Raw genomic sequence first — 17383 nt, forward strand, 5'->3', positions numbered from 1 at the left:
AAAAAATCTGCAGGCAATATGCCATGGCAAAATGTTTTTGTTTTGTATTTTTTTTTTTTTTTTTAAGATTTTATTTATTTGTCAGAGATAGAGACGGAGAACAAGCAGGAGGGAAGCAGTGGGCAGGGGAGAAGCAGCCTCCCCTGCTCATGATCTGAGCCGTGAAGGCAGACGCTTAACCAACCGAGCCACCCAGGTGCCTGTTTTGTTTTGTATTTTGAGCAGAGTAATAGGACAAAGGGAAAAAAGAGCAGGCATTTCTTGAGCATCTAAATTTGCAAAAGTAACTGGTGCTTTACTCATTTAACCCTCACATAATTTTCCAATTGATAAAACGGACGTTCAGAAAGGCTATTTAACTGCCCAAGGTCACAAAACAGAGCCAGAAATTGAATCCAGTGATGCTCAACTCCGTATCTTTCTATTAGTACATGTTATAATTAGAGAGAAAGAGACTGTGAGAGTTAAAGCAACGTTGCATCATATGGGACAAGAGCAAAAGGAAAAATAAAAGCTGATGAATAATGCAAAGGATCTTAGTACACTACAGAGATTTGGGGGAATGGTGGTAATGGTGTTAAAAGAGTTCCTAGGTGGCCTAAAATAGTGTTCTCTAACTTAATGTGTATCAAAACCACCTGGAGAGCTTGATAAAATGCAAATAACATGGCCTCCCACCCCAAGTTTCTGATTCAGTAAATCTGGGGTGAGCCCAGGAACTTGTATTTCTAACAAGTTCCCAGAAGATGTTAATGTTCCTGGTCTAGGGACCACACTTTAAGAACCACCAGCCAAAGAGCACACAATAAACACATTCTGATATAACTACCCCAACTCTCTGACTTTATCATATCCAAAACAGTACCATCTAACATCACTGCCAAATTTAGTGGCTCTATGAGGGACTAAAAAGTCAGCAACTCTGTTAGGATGAATATTACAATGCTCCTTTGCCTTCAAGGAGCTAAAAGAAAATGATCAGCCCAGCTTCTGCCTTAGTTCTTTCTGAGAACTTGTAACAGACCAGTATGAAAAGGAATCAGAAAAGCATGCTGAGAAGATTGCTGGACTTCTGAGAAGACACTAGATTGGAGAAATTTAAAGAAAAAAAAGTTCCTTCTCGTTTTAATTTTAAAAGGACTACATTTGCTGAAAAGGAAATTAAGAAAATGGTCCTATTTACAACAGCATCAAAAAGAATAAAATACTCATAAATTAACCAAAAAAGTGAAAGACTTGCACACTGAAACTATAAAACACTGCTGAAAGAAAGTAAAGAAAGCACAAATAAATGGCAGGACATTCCGGGTTCAGGGATCAGAAGACTTAATATTGTTAAAATGTCCATATTACCCAAAGCAGTCTACAGATTCAATGCAATCTCTACCAAAATTCCACTGGCATTTTTTACAGGAAGAGAAAAAAACACCCAAAATTCATATGGAATCTCAAAGGACAAGAGCCAAAACAATCTTTTTTTTTTTTAAGTTTTTATTCAAAGTCCAGTTAGTTAACTATATAGTGTAATAACCAAAACAATCTTGAGAAAGCAAAACAAAGCTAGAGACCTGACACTACCTTATATCAAAATATATTGCAAAGCTACAGTAATCAAAACACTATGGTACTGGTATAAAGGCAGGGACACAGAACAGAATAGAGAGCCCAGATATAAACCCCTGTGTATATGGTCAAATGATCTTTGACAAAGGTGTCAAGACTCCATAGATAATGGTGGGGCGCATGGCTGGCTCAGTCAGTAGAACATGTGACTCTTGATCTCGGGGTCATGAGTTCAAGCCCCATGTAGGGCATGGAGCCTATTAAAAAAAAAAAAAAAAAGACCCCCAGATAATGGAGAATTAATAGTTTCTCCAACAAATAGCACTAGGAAAACTGGCTATCCACATGCAAAAGAATGAAGATGGGTCCTTACCTTACACCATACATAAAAATTAACTCAAAATGGATTAAAGATCTAAATGTAAGGGTGCCTGGGTGGCTCAGTCAGTTAAGTATCTGCCCTTGGCTCACGTCATGATCCCAGGGTCTTGGGATCAAGTCCTGTGTCAGCTCCCTGCTCAGGGGGAATCTGCTTCTTCCTCTACCCCTCCCCTCTGCTTGTGCTCTCTCGCTCTCTCAAATAAATAAAATCTTAAAAAAAAAAAAAAAAAAGACCTAAATGTAAGACCTGAAACTATAAAAACTCTTAGAAGAAAACACAGGGGGAAAAACAAACAAAAAGAAAAAAAAAAAATAGGGGAAAAGCTTTATGACACTACAAGGAACTATGATTTCTTAGATATGATACCAAAAGCAAAGGCAACAAAAACAAAGACAAATGGGGCTGTGTAAAACTTAAAAAAACTTATGCACAGCAAAAGAAACAATCAAAAGAGTAAAAAGGGAATCTACTGAATAGAAGAAAATATTTGCAAACTACCAGATAAGGGGTTAACATCCAGAATATATCAAGAACTCCTACAATTTAACAAAAAAAAAAACACCATGGGCGCCTGGGTGGCTCAGTCGTTAAGCGTCTGCCTTCGGCTCAGGTCATGGTCCCAGGGTCCTGGGATCGAGCTCGGCATCGGGCTCCCTGCTCCGCGGGAAGCCTGCTTCTCCCTCTCCTACTCCCCCTGCTTGTGTTCCTGCTCTCACTGTGTTTCTCTCTGTCAAATAAATAAATAAAATCTTTAAAAAAAAAAAAAAAACACCAAAAACCAAATAACCCAATTAAAAAGTGGGCAAAGGACTTAAACAGACATTTATCCAAAGAAGATATGCAAATGGGGGTGCCTGGGTGGCTTAGTCAGTTGAGTATCTGACTCTTTATTTCGGCTCAAGTCATGATCTCAAGCCCGCATTGGACTCCATACTCAGCAGGGAGTCTACCTGGGATTCTCTTTCCCTTTCCCTTTATCCCTCCTTTTCCCCCCCACATGCATGCATGCTTTCTGTCACTAAAATAAATAAATCTTAAAAAAGGATCTACAGGGCACCTGGGTGGCTCAGTCGGTTAAGCATCTGCCTTTAGCTCAGGTTATGATCCCAGGGTCCTGGGATGGAGTCCCACATCAGGCTCCCTGCTCAGCAGGGAGTCTGCTTCTCCCTCTGCCTCTGCCCCTCCCCCGTGTGTGCGCTCTCTCATTCTCTCTCTCTCACTCTCAAATAAATAAAAATCTTTAAAAAAAAATCTACAAATGGACAAGCATATGAAAAGATCCTTAACATCACTCATCATCAGGAAATGCAAATCAAAGCACAAGACATACCCACCTCATGCCCATTAGGATGGGCACTGCCAAAAAAAACAGGAAATCACAATGTTGGTGAGGATGTAGAGAAATTGGAACACTGGCACATTGCTGGTGGGATTGTAAAATGATGCAGCCACTGTGAAAAACAGTATAGAAGCGTCTCAAAAAATCAAAAATAGAACTACCATATGATCCAGCAATCTTCCTTCTGAGTATATATGCAAAAGAACTGAAAACAAGATCTGAAAGAGATATTTGTCCTCCCATGTTCACTGCAGAATTACTCACAATAGACAAGATGTGGAAGTAACCTAAATGTCCATCGACAGATGAATGGGTAAAGAAAATGTATATACAGTGGAATATTATTCAGCCTTTAAAAAGAAGGAAATCCCGGCACCTGGGTGGCTCAGTCATTGGGCATCTGCCTTCGGCTCAGATCATGACGTCAGAGTCCTGGGATCGAGTCCCACATCGGGCTCCCTGCTCAGCAGGAAGCCTGCTTCTCCCTCTCCCACTCCTCCTGCTTGTGTTCCCTCTCTTGCTGTGTCTCTGTCAAATAAATAAAATCTTAAAAAAAAAGGGGGGGGGAAGGAAATCCTGTCGCACGCTACAACATGGATGAACCCTGAGGACATTATACTAAGTGAAATAAGCCAATTACAAAAAGACAAATACTGCATGAGACTCCTCTTAAATGAGGCTTCTAAAGTAATCAAACTTACAGAAAAAGAAAACAGAATGGCAGTTGCCAGGGATGGGGGGTAGGGAGAATGAAAAATTGTTCAAGGAGTATAGTGTTCCACTCATGCAAAAAGAAAAGTTCCAGAGATCTGTTGTCCAACTCTATGTATATATACTTAACCATACTGTACATTTAAAAATTAAGAGGGTAAACTGACGTGTTTTTTATCACAAAAAGATAGACCAAAAAAAGGGGGAGGTCACATTTGCCAGCAGAACAAAGAAAGGATAAAAGCCACCTTGCTGAGGTGAAGTGATCCAAGGAGACAGCAGGAAGAGAGGAAAACTGAGAAATGTATGGGAACATGTGTAGGGGAGGAAAAAAGTAAGAGAGGTAAAAAGATTCACACTCATACCCTCTGATGCAGCAAAGGAAAAGGGCACAATGTTAACAAACTGTGACTCTCTTTTTATGACAAGGTCATGCTTTCAGCCTTTGATTCCTTTATTATTACAATTTTCTGCTCTAACTCCTGCTCTAACTTGATTTTAATTTCCTGGCAGGTGGCACCCAAGCAGCCTTTTCACTGGAACCCACCCCTCTCCCCAAAGTGCTCTGCTCACAGGGAGAGGTGAGGGCATTCTTCTCCAAGATTTCACACAGTCCATCTTCAAAGGAAGGTTACCTTCATACTGCATAACTTGACATAACAGAAAGCTGCTCACTGAAGTCTGACCCAGCCAGCAAATAAGCCTGGCATCCCCACTTTCCCTCTCTGGAAACAGAGGAGGAGTTTATTAATTGTTGCTATAAAAAAGTCAGGCAGCTTCTCAGGTGAGGGGGCTGTCAGGACATCAGCTAACAGCCAGCAGGGGACCCCTTGCGGGTGAATTAGGCAGGAGGGGTTGGGTAGAGGAGAGGATAGTGCAATGCCCAGTGCCTCCCCCAGGTGAAGCTGAGTGGTAGGGCACTTGCCCAGCTGGGCAGTTGGCTGGCTCAGTCGACAGAGGATGAGACCCTTAATCTCAGGGTTGTGAATTCAAGCCCCATGTTGGGCATGGAGCCTACTTTTAAAAAAGGGGGTGGGGGTGCCTGGGTGGCTCAGTCAATTAAGCCTCTGCTTTTGGCTCAGGTCATGATCTCAGGACCCTGGGATGGAGCCCCACATCAGGCTCCCTGCTCCACAGGAAGCCTGCTTCTCCCTCTCCCACTCCCCCTGCTTGTGTTCCCTCTCTCGCTGTGTCTCTCTCTGTCAAATAAATAAATAAAAGCTTAAAAAAAAAAAAAACACTTGCTTACACAAAACCATCAACATTTTGCTTGAGCTAATGCAGAGGTAACCAACACGAAATTGGATTAAGAAACATAAATAAAAGCCCAGTACAGATTAAGGCACAAAGAAACTTCCATGCTCTGACTAAAGGGGCAATAACTACTCAACTCCTACTGTTAGTTATTATGTAGGAATACAAGCCAGATCTTCTAATTTTTTTTCCCAATAGAATCCAGAAATCTGCACTTAACGTCAAAAAAAACCTGAAATTTTTAGAAACACTGTAAGGGCAAATAAACATACCTGAAGGTTATTTTGCAATCTCTGGATTAATGTTACAGGCCCACACACTAAAGCCAAATCTGCTCACACAAATACGTTGTCTGGGGTGCTCCCAAAAGGAGAACTAAGATGCACTGGATCCTCCTGTCCCCATAAATATATAAGAAATCTAAGAGGAGGAGGAGAAGCTACCTGCATAGCTCTAATGAGCTGGGACCGATTACAATTAGCAAAATATATTATGCAAACAGAACCCCATACACCTGGTGTTATTGTCTTAGCAAAACCTCCAACGCACCCTTTAGAGCACTACTGTGAACAGATACGGTACAGAAGGGGATCTGAAGGGGGAAGAATGAGTACTCAGGGAAATTGCTCCCAGTGTATCTGCAGCAACACATAGAATCCCACTGTAGTCCCTGTAACACTCCAACACTCAGAACTGACAGAAGCGATTACATCTTTTCAAGTTCACAGTGTGTATACAAAGCACACAGCCAGCTCTACACCATCCAGCCCCAGAGGGAGGGATGATGGGGGATAATTTAGATCAGTCTTAACAGGTGCTAATTTGACCTGCAGTGGGAGAAGGACTGCTTGTCAAGCATACTGCCTGCAAGGCCTGGAGGCTCACACCCTCCCCCACACCAGGGCAAGCCTTCTCACTTGCAAACAATTCCCAAGACAGATACAAAGCAAGGCTGGAAAACCTTGCTTCAGGGCAGATAGGAGAGGAAACCAGAAACTCTTTATGCACTTACGCCTGCTCTTAACCAGCAAAGAATCTTGTAAGAGCCAATACTTACGACATCTAGTCCAAAGCAGAGAGAGAGAACCAGTGCAGGAGTCCCCTACCTACCTCTTCAGAGCCTTCATGATCATAATGCCTTCTATTACGATAGCACCTGACTCTCTTCCAAATCACGTATACATAAAGCAGGGACTGGCAAACCACGGCCTGTCGGCCAAATCTGGCCTGCCGCCGATTTTTGTACAGCCCATGAGCTAAAAATGGTATATTTTTAAATAGCTGAAAAACATCAAAAGACTCTTTCATGACACGTGAAAAGTACATGAAAATCACATTTGTGTCTATAAATAAAATTTTATTGGAACAGAGCCACACTCATTCACTTATATGTAGTCTCTGGCTGCTTTCATGCTACAATGGCAGAGTTCAATATTTGCATCAGAGACCGTATGGCCTACAAAAGCCTGAAATATTCACTACCTTGCCCTTCACAGAAAAAGTTTGCCAACCTTTGATATAGAAGATATAACCAGGGATGATGCTCAGAATTCAAAGAGGCTCAAATATAGAGTGACCTCATTGGGCACGTGAGCAGTGAAGATGAAAAAGATTAACACTGGTACCTCTCTTCCACGCTACCCTCACCCTCATATTGCCAAAGAAAGAAACCCCCAAAGGCAAATAAGTCAAATATCTAAATGTTACTGCCTTAAGACAGGGCAAAAGATGCCTGGTTTCTCCCAATCATTTAACAAGGCCCTGAAGACCAGGTGGCCTAAAGCCAGTAAGTGAATGTCAAAGATGGAACCAAGATTATGTCTCCCTGATACAAAACGGCTGGAGAAGATAAGTATATGAACATCTCCAGGTGGCAGATATTTAGAACTAAGAAAACAAAACTCCTTTTCAACCTTGAGGAACAAGATTCCTGAAAAACCCAGTGGTAGAATTTACTACTGAGAAACTTACGATCTTATGGGAGAAGAAAAAAAAAAAAAAAGCAAACCAGGATTGAGTCCCAATTGATGAAATTATATTCACTTGAAATAAAATTGGAAATAGAAAATATCTTAAATTAGTAATAATACTATACAATTAATTTTCATTTACCATTAGCAATGTCCATATACTTTTGGCCCCAGCAATTGTACTTCTAAAAATTCATCCTCCTCTAGAAACACCTGCACAAGTACACAAAGATGACAAGCACTGTCTGTCACGGAAACAATCCAGATTCTATCAACAAGGCACTGCTTAAACTAATTATAGTGCATTCAACTGCTGGAATACTATGCCACTCTCAAAAAGGATGCAACAGCTCTATATACACCAACACAGAAAAATGTCCATGACATATCAAGTGAAACATTTAAACGGCAAAACAGTAGATTTAGCATCATCCCATTTTTACAAATAAAGAAAAAACGTGTTTTTATTTACATAGAAAAAGAATTCTGGAGTTAACACAAATTGTTAACGAATTAGCACTGCAGAGAACATTCTTTCTGTATCACACATTTCTGTAATGTTTGAATTTTTACAAATGAATTTGTATTTGTTTTACAAGCAGAAAGCAATAGCATCTCAAAATTTCCACTGATTATCTCTCGTTCACTATAGCTTTTTGAGGCTCTCCCTTTCTCAAAGCTTCAGTAACATGCCATTATGGTTGGGGGGGCAAGGCTTTGTTGCAGATAAGACTGCCTGCAAAGAGGCTTTCTTTATTTATTTAGCAACTTTTCATCCAAACATTTAAGGCCTTTCTAATTCTGACATAATCATAGACTCCCGCCTTCTGGTTTTCACCAGTCTCAAGACACAAATGAATCTAAAAGCGTGTGATGTTGCCTAACTTTAACTTACCCTATTTAGCAGAGCCTCTTCAGTCTATTCTCAATCACCAGCCACAGTGATCCTTTAAAAATATAAGATCATGCTACTCTGCTTCCCATGGCTTTCCAAACCACTCTAAGAGGTAAAATCCCTTAAATGGCTTAGAAGGCCCTGCATAATCCGATTGCCATCACCTCTCTACCGTCATCTTCTCTCATGCCATCCTTTGCTGTGCTCCAGCCAAGCGTCTCAGGGATTTTGCATTTGCCCTTCTCTCTTCTAGAATGCCCTTGCCCCCATTGTTTACAGAGTTGACCCTCTTACTCCCTTGAGGTCTCTCCTCCAATGTCACCTTCCCAGACTTCTTTTGATCTCCTACGTAACAATGCAAACTTCCATCCCAGCACCTCCTACATTTTAAAATATTCTTCGGGCGCCTGGGTGGCTCAGTTGGTTAAGCGACTGCTTTCGGCTCAGGTCATGATCCTGGGGTCCCGGGATCAAGTCCCGCATCGGGCTCCCTGCCGAGCTCCTCTGACCCTCCCCCCTCTCATGTGCTCTCTCTCTCTCATTCTCTCTGTCTCAAATAAATAAATAAAATCTTAAAAAAAAAATAAAATAAAATAAAATATTCTCCATAAAACTTATCACCACCTGACATGCTAGCTATTTTATCTATTTGTTTATTGTCTTTCTCCCATTAGAAGGAGAGATTCACTGCTGGTGCTTAAACAGTATCTGGCACAAAGTAGGTGCTTAGTAAATATTTGTTAACTGAATGAATGAATGAATGAATGAACTAATCAGTCAGTCAATTAGAGTAATTATTTCACTAGCCCAATGCCCAAGATTATAGTAAGAGCCTCACTCACACGTGATAGCCCTCGCCATACTCCTCAGTCTCTCCTCTAAGGCCTGGGTTTACCTTCCCCCAGCTTCCCCTATACCTCTCTGAAAACTAAGCTTCTTATTCCACTATCAGTTTTGTCTCCTTTTTGATTTCTCAATACCTGCTTCTCTCTATTCCCAGAACAAGCCATGATTTGGTCATATCACAAATTAATTTCTCTTGGCTGAGAATTCTTCCCTATTTGTTCTCAAATGCCAAACTTCTGAGTAAGAACTCAAAAGGTTAGGAAGGATTTCTTGTAACTTGAATACCAAAGACAACATTCCGCCAATTTTTTAGGGGCATAATTAGAGGTAAAGCAAAACTCTCTCTTAATTATAAGGATTCTGCCCCTCACCAAAAACAAAAACAAAAACAAAAAAACTTCATCATCTCAAAACTAAAAAATTGTGATAATTTTAATAATGCTCAGACACCAAAATGAAAAAAACAAAATGAGAGCACCCACTTTCTCAAATTTGAAACACTCTACTCTAAGCAGATTCAGTGAAAGCCTTCCACAGAAACAAACATAAAGCACCAATGGGAAACAGAACCTTCACATTTAATTTGGCTTACTCGCATCTAATTTGGACTCTTTATTAAAGACCAAGTATTCCATCACTGAGACTGCAGAGTTTGTTTAAGTTTATTTTTTTTTAGTAATCTCTACACCAAATGTGGGACTCAAACTCATGATCCTGAGATCAAAAGTCACATACTCTTTCCACTGAGCCAGTCAGGCATCCCGAGACTGCAGAGAGTCTTTAAGGAGAAACAACAACACTGAATGGCAGAGGTATTAATATCAATGAGAGGCCAAGCCAAATACCAACAAAATGGTATCAAGAGGCAGCTGTATGGCCAGGATCTCTGATGAACATAGATGCAAAAATCCTCAACAAAATACTAGCAAACTGAATCCAATAATACATTTAAAAAAATGATTCACCACAGTCAAGTGGAATTTGTTCCTGGGTTTCCAGGGTGGTTCAGTATTCACAAATCAATCAACATGATACATCACATCAATACGAGAAAGGATAAGAATCATATGATCATCTCAACAAATGCAGAAAAAGAATTTGACAAAGTATAGCATCCATTCATGATAAAAACCCTCAACAAAGTAGGTATAGAGGGGAACATACCTCAACATAATAAAGGTCATATATGAAAAACCCATAGCGAACATCTTCCTCAATGGGGAAAAACTGAGAGCTTTTCCCCTATGGTCAAGAATAAGACAAAGATGTCCATTCTCACCACTTTCATTCAACATGGTACCGGAAGTCCTAGCCACAGCAATCAGATAACAAGAAGAAATAAAAGGCATCCAAACTGGTAAAAAAAAGTAAAACTGTCACTATTTGCATATGACACGATACTATATATAGAAAACCCAAAAGACTCGACCATAAAACTGCTAGAACTAATAAACGAATTAAGTAAAGTTGCAGGATACAAAATCAATGTATGGAAATCTGTTGCATTTCTGTACACCAGTAATGAAGCACCAGAAAGAGAAATTAAAACAATTGTTTATAATTGCACCACAAATAATAAGATACTCAGGAATAAACCTAACCAAAGAAGTGAAAGACTTGTCCTCTGAAAACTATAAAACACTGATGAAAGAAACTGAAGATGACACAAAGAAATGGAAAGACATCCCATGCTCATGGATTAGAAAAACAAATACTGTTAAAAATGTCTATACTACTCAAAGCACTCTACGCATTTAATGCAATCCCTATAAAATACCAACAGCATTTTTCACAGAACTAGAACAAACAATCCTAAAATCTGTATGGAACCACAAAAGATCCCACATAGCCAAAGCAATCTTGAAAAAGAAAAGCAAAGCTGGAGGCATCACATTTCTGGACTTCAAGTTATATTACAAAGCTGTAGTGATCAAAAGAGCATGGTACTGGCACAGTAACAGACACACAGATCAATAGAACACAGAAGAAAATCCAGAAATAAACCCACAATTATGCAGTTAATTAATCTTCAACAAAGTAGGAAAAAATACCCAATGGGAAAAAGTCTCTTCAAAAAATGGTGCTGGGAAAACTGGAAAGCTACATGTAGATGAATGAAACTGAACCACTTTCTTACACCATACACAAAAATAAATTCAAAATGAATTTAAAAACCTAAATGTGAGACCTAAAACATAAAAATCCTAGAAGCAAGACAGTCATTTCTCTGACATCAGCTAGAGCAACTTTTTTCTAGATAGGTCCCCTGAGGCAAGGGAAACAAAAGCAAAAATAAAACTATCGGACTATATCAAAATAAAAAGCTTCTGCACAGGGAGGGAAGCAATTTACAAAACTGAAGGGCAACCTAGGGAATGGGAGAAGATATTTGCAAAGAACATACCTGAGAAAGGGTTAGTATCCAAAATATATAAAGACCATATAAAACTCAACACCCAAAAAACAAATAATCCAATTTAAAAATGGGAAGAAGACATGAACAGACATGTCTCCAAAGAAGACATCCAGATGGCCGACACATGACAAGATGTTCATTGTCACTCATCATCAGGGAAATGCAAATCAAAACTACAATAAGATAGCATCTCACATCTGTCAGAATGGCTAAAACCAACAATACCAAAAACAACAGGTGTTGGGGAGGATGTGGAGAAAAAGGAACCTTCTTGACTGTTGGTGGGAATGCAAACTGGTACAGCCACTCTGGAAAACAATATGGAGGGTCCTCAGAAAGTTAAAAATAGAACTATCCTACAATCCACTACTGGGTATTTACCCAAAGAATACAAAAATACTAATTCAAAGGGATACATGCACCCCTATGTTGGATGAATGGATAAAGAAAATGTGGTGTATACATATGCATTGGAGCATTATTCAGCCATAAAAAAGAATGAAATCTTCTCAACTGCAATGACACGGATGGAGCTAGAGAGTATAATGCTAAGTGAAATAACTCAGAAAAGACAAATAACATATGATTTCACTCATATGTGTATTTAAAAAACAAAACAAATGAGCAAAGGCAGAGGGGTGGAGAGAGAAAGAGACAAACCAAGAAACAGACTCTTATCTATAGAGAATAAACTGGTGGTTTCCAGAGGGGAGGTGGGCAGGGGCATGGGTGAAATAGGTGATGGGGATTAAGGAGGGCACTTGTGGTAATGAGCATGATTAAAATAAAAACTTAAAAAAAAAGAGAGAGGGGCGCCTGGGTGGCTCAGTCATTAAGCATCTGCCTTCGGCTCAGGTCATGATCCCAGGGTGCTGGGATCGAGCCCCGCATCGGGCTCCCTGCTCAGCGGGAAGCCTGATTCTCCCACTCCCCCTGCTTGTGTTCCCTCTCTTGCTGTGTCTCTCTCTGTCAAATAAATAAATAAAATCTTTAAAAAAAAAGAGAGAGAGAGAGAGAAAGCTGTATGATGCTGGTGCACTCAAGGAATATGTAGGCCCCAAGTCATCAGTGGGAGCCAATAGGAAGGACAGCAGACCAGGTGCAATAAGACTTATTAAAGGCTTCAGGACAACCAATACATAAGTTAGAAACATAGCACAACAGTTGAACATCAGAGGAACAAGTTCTAGGTCACCTGAGCTCAAGTTATAGAAGCTGTCTTCCATGTATAACTCTAGATAATGCCACTTCATTTATTCAACAAGAAATTATTAAGGCAATGACTCCTTAGAAGACTAAAGGATATGACACAATAATCGGTCTTGGGTCAATATTACAAGTAAATATCTTTATCTAGTACAAGCAACAAAGAGAAAGTGATTATTTGGGACATTCAGTGAAGTTTTCTCAAAGGAAAAGGGGACAGCTGTTTTAGGTTTTGAAAAATAAATTGAGTATACTCCCACCCAAAGAAACCAAAAGTGATTTTATATATATAAACTCTTTAGATCCAGTAAGGTCAGTGGCACAGCAAAGCACTAAAGATGGACCCCTGTCTTTATTATGATCAAGCTGAAAAGACTGGTGCTTTCCTAATTTCTAGGTCACCTTCTCCCTCTTGTGGACCTATGATTGGACCTGCAGATATATCCATTTATTTTTTCTATCAATGATGTTTCTGCTGAGCACTCTCTGGAAAATCCCCATGTGACTAGTGCTGAGGCATCAAACAAGTTAGTTGGCCCACAAAGCCTCAAGAGGCTTCAGACTGCTCCAACTCCAAAGCAATTCCCTCACAAAGTCTAAAAAAACTGAGAAATCAAATGCGGGGTTCCAACTCTAACCTTCAATGTTCTGGGCCAAATTTCCCCAATCGTCTTTTATCATAAGGGAAAAGTGCAGATCAAAAGACATCAGTTCTCAGAACACAATCTTACTAAATACTTCAGACGAAAGGCCTTGTCACCTTTCTGGAGAAGGAATGCAGACATAATTTAGTTGAGGAAGATTTGGCCCAGATTTTGATATCCCGTTCGTTGGGATTTTTACAGTGAACTTCCCAAACTGGGATCACTTCAAAAAAACTCATCAATGCAGTTCTATGGGCTATTAACTAAAACAGTGTTTCTCCTGTATCCCTAAAACATTGTATTGGTTATATTTTTACAGAGAGACAATAATTACAAATGATCTATTAGACCTCCAATATCTTACAAGAGAGTTGACTTAAGAACCCACTCCCCCCTCGCCAATGATCTATAGGAGCAACAGAGGTTCCGATAGAGAAAACTGAATATGTGAAAGCACTAATTGCAAATGAAGAGGAGGAAAGAGTGCCCTCTTTAGGACCTAAGGGTTTGAATCCCACCGTTGTTATAAGCACCTCTTAAAAAGTCATTTCTGCCCATCTAAGTTTTTTCATCTATTAAAAAAAAAAAAAGAGGCTGGACTAAATACACTCTAGGTTTTCTCCAGTTTTAAGATGCCATTTAAATAATTTTCTCTTTTTCCTAATACCAGCCTTTCGAAGCCACAGGGACTCCCGCTGCAAGCTGCAGGGAGCCATAATACCTTGATCTTCTACTAGATCCTGGGCTATTAGACCCAAAAAGAAGTTTCTGGGGGCGCCTGGTGGCTCAGTTGGTTAAGTGTCTGTCTTTGGCTTGGGTCACGATCCTGGCGTCCTGGGATCCAGCCCCACATCAGGCTCCCTGCTCTGCGGGAAGCCTGCTTCTCCCTCTCCCACTCCCCCTGCTTGTGGCTCCCTCTCTCACTGTGTCTCTCTCTCTGTCAAATAAATAAATAAAATCTAAAAAAAAAAAAGTTCCTGGTGGTGAGGAAAAGGCCTGCCACCCAAGCTATAAGTTGTAAGCTGGAGTCAAGACTACACAGGCAGCTTGCCCTCTACTGCCCACAGGCAAAAGGAGACAAACTGTGAACTGGTTATCACAGCTCAGTAACAGAACTATACACACTTGTGCTTAATACACACTTGTGCTCAATATTCTATTTGCAAACATTATTAATTAAATCAGCAGCACCGAAGATCAAAATATGCTTCTTTTGTCTATCTCCTACTACAAGGCCAAAGAATAAACCTTCTCCCTTCAAGTAGACTAAGGACACCTTCCATTCCTGCCGGCCATCCTAGTCTAGCGGCAGCAACAGCCCAACAGTGACACCTGCTGGGGAAATCCAAGCAAGGGCCAGCTCGTCAGCTAGAGAACATCAGGTCCCTTTTTGAAGGTGGCAGAAGATACTGAGTAGCACCTGTATGTATTAGTAATTTACACTAGAATGCAGCCACTCAAATTATGAGGAAGTGATGGCCCTTCTATAAAGGCTATGCACTTGGAATATTTTACAATGTACCTCACTTTTGAGGAGGCTGTCAGCCCCCACAGTACATCTCATCCTAGCTCAAGTGACTCCATAAATCATGTAACTACTATATTTTACAACGAAACCATGTATTATTTGTATATTTTTAAAAGAAAAAATATATATACACAATTGTTTGCAGCAAGATGGCAAGGGCTTTCATTTACTACAGCCTACATTTTTAAACATTTGAACTTTTTTATTTAAAACACAAACATAGTTTCTGGGTTTTTTTTTTTAATGCTTTTATTTTATTTTATTTTATTTATTTATTTGAGAGAGAGAGAATGAGAGACAGAGAGCATGAGAGGAAGGAGGGTCAGAGGGAGAAGCAGACTCCCTGCCGAGCAGGGAGCCCGATGTGGGACTCGATCCCGGGACTCCAGGATCATGACCTGAGCCGAAGGCAGTTGCTTAACCAACTGAGCCACCCAGGCGCCCCAGTTTCTGGGTTTTAAACAGTACTTTTATTAAGAAGTGATTAATACTTTAATCACACGTGGCTATTTACATTTAGTTAAAATTTTAAAATGTACACGTAGCTCCTCAGCTCACACTAGCCACATTTCAAATGCTTAATAGCCACATGTGGCTAATGCCTACCATACTGGACAGCACAGATACAGAACACTTACATCACTGTAGAAAGTTTTATTGGACAGCATTGCTCTAGAGAAACAGATTAGAGTATTTTCAGATGAAATTATATGATGTCGGGGTCGGGGGAGTGAACAGGGGATACAGATGAATGAAAGCTGGACAAGTGTTAATAATTTCTAAAGTCAGATGATAGGTATATGAAAATTCACTTATACTTTACTCTTTATTTTTATATGTTTGAAGATTATCATAATAAAAAAACTAAAAGAAACTAAAAATAAATAAAAATGGTTCACCTAAAAATGAGGTATCATACTAAGGAATATACCATGGTTGGCAGCTTAGAAAAATCTGTAGTCATACAAACTAGAATTCAAATCCCCACTCAGCAACCTACTTAGGGATCTTTAACAAGAAACTCGACTTCTCTGAGCCTCACTTTCCTCAAATGTAAGATGAGACATTTAATACCTGCCTTGCAGAGTTATGGTGGAAATTAGAAATAATTAATGCAAAGATACAGTACCTAACACATAGTAGGCCCTCAGTAATTGGTCTCTCTTATTATTATCAAATAGAGTTTACTTTAAACCACTCAGGTATTTCTCAGAACAACACCAGAAGAGGTACTGCCAAAACAGAATGCACAAAGGCTAACTGACCAGAAGCCCACGGGTACTATGGAAACTGGTCCTGGGAGGCTTTTAGAGCAGTAACTGAAGACCGTTCTTTTACAACTACCTTTCATAAACCTCTTGCATGCCTACTCTATGTCAGGCGCTATGCTTGCTACCTTCCCACCTCTCTTGACAAAGAGGAGTAAGTCTCAGGTTCCTAATATGGGTCATTATACAAGGCAAAATATTCCAAAGCTGGGAATTTAGGAGATGTTAATCCAGAATTGGTCTCAATTATATGAGCATAGTAACAATCTCTATTGTTTTGTCTATCTTTCATATCCAACCAAGTGTCCTATCTTCCCCTCCGCAACAGCCCCTAGTAACTACCATGTTGCACTGAACATGTTCTTTCCTGTCTTAGAATGTGCTGGTCCCCTAAAATACAAAGGTCTTTCCCTTTCCAAATCCTACCCATCTTTCAAGACTTGATTTTGTACAGCCTCCTCTGATGGTACTTCCCTTTCTCTGAAATGAGACTGCATTTAATCTCAGTACCACACAATGAAGCATTTGGGTCATCTACATTTTTTATATAATTGCATGTAAATAAGTCCTGCCTCTATAATAACACTCCCAGCTGGTAAAGACCAGGTATTATACTTCTTTTGTATTCCCTACAGTGCCTAGCACAGTGCTGGAAAAATTGTAACCGTTCAACAAATACTTATTAACTGGGTAACTCTCTCTAAAGCATTCTCCCAAAATAAAAAGTACATTATGTGCACAATCCATATTCCCACCCTTGTTAGAAGCTTATGTCAGAAATTTCAGTTGCTTCACCAGAGGATGTAATGCAGAGCAATATGCTGTTTGGATCCAACAGGCATATTCTGGGAGTTGGTGATTACGCTAGATGTGACCTTTACAGAATTACAGAAAGAAGTCCCTAATAAATCAAGATAGATGCGCACATAGCCATACATGGAACATGTGGTGGGCGGTCAGCTACACCCACTCTGTTTCTTCCATGGAAGAGCTGCCTGGGATGCTGATCTGAGTATGGAGAGGCCTTCCTTCTATGAATTATTATTCTTCCCCACCTTGAGGTGAATGTCCATCTGGAAGATCTCCTCAAAGAATCTTAACTAAGCAACTAATTTGCTATCTAAAAAATAATATATTTTTATATACATATATGTATGTATGTATATGTATGTATTATTTTCTTTTCCCTTTTGTCAAGTTGCAATATTCCAAAAGATAGGGCTTAAAAGATGAACACAGCTGTCCAAAGAGACACGACTGAAAAAGAGCCAATACACTAATCTGTACCAAGCAGGATTCTCTTTCACTACTTATTCCTAAGCGCTCTGGGACATTTTCTTTTTTCACAGTAACTAGTGCTG

General features: G+C 39.9%; 1 protein-coding gene across 11 annotated transcripts in view; it reads right to left on the minus strand.

The window, feature by feature from the left end:
• AMBRA1 (autophagy and beclin 1 regulator 1) overlaps positions 1-17383 on the minus strand; it is a 173507-nt gene that overhangs the window by 119744 nt on the left and 36380 nt on the right. The gene's annotated exons all lie outside the window — the stretch shown is intronic.

Source organism: Mirounga leonina, unplaced genomic scaffold (genome assembly GCF_011800145.1).
Source record: "Mirounga leonina isolate KUSES-001 unplaced genomic scaffold, KU_Mleo_1.0 Mir_166, whole genome shotgun sequence".
NCBI lineage: Eukaryota > Metazoa > Chordata > Mammalia > Carnivora > Phocidae > Mirounga > Mirounga leonina.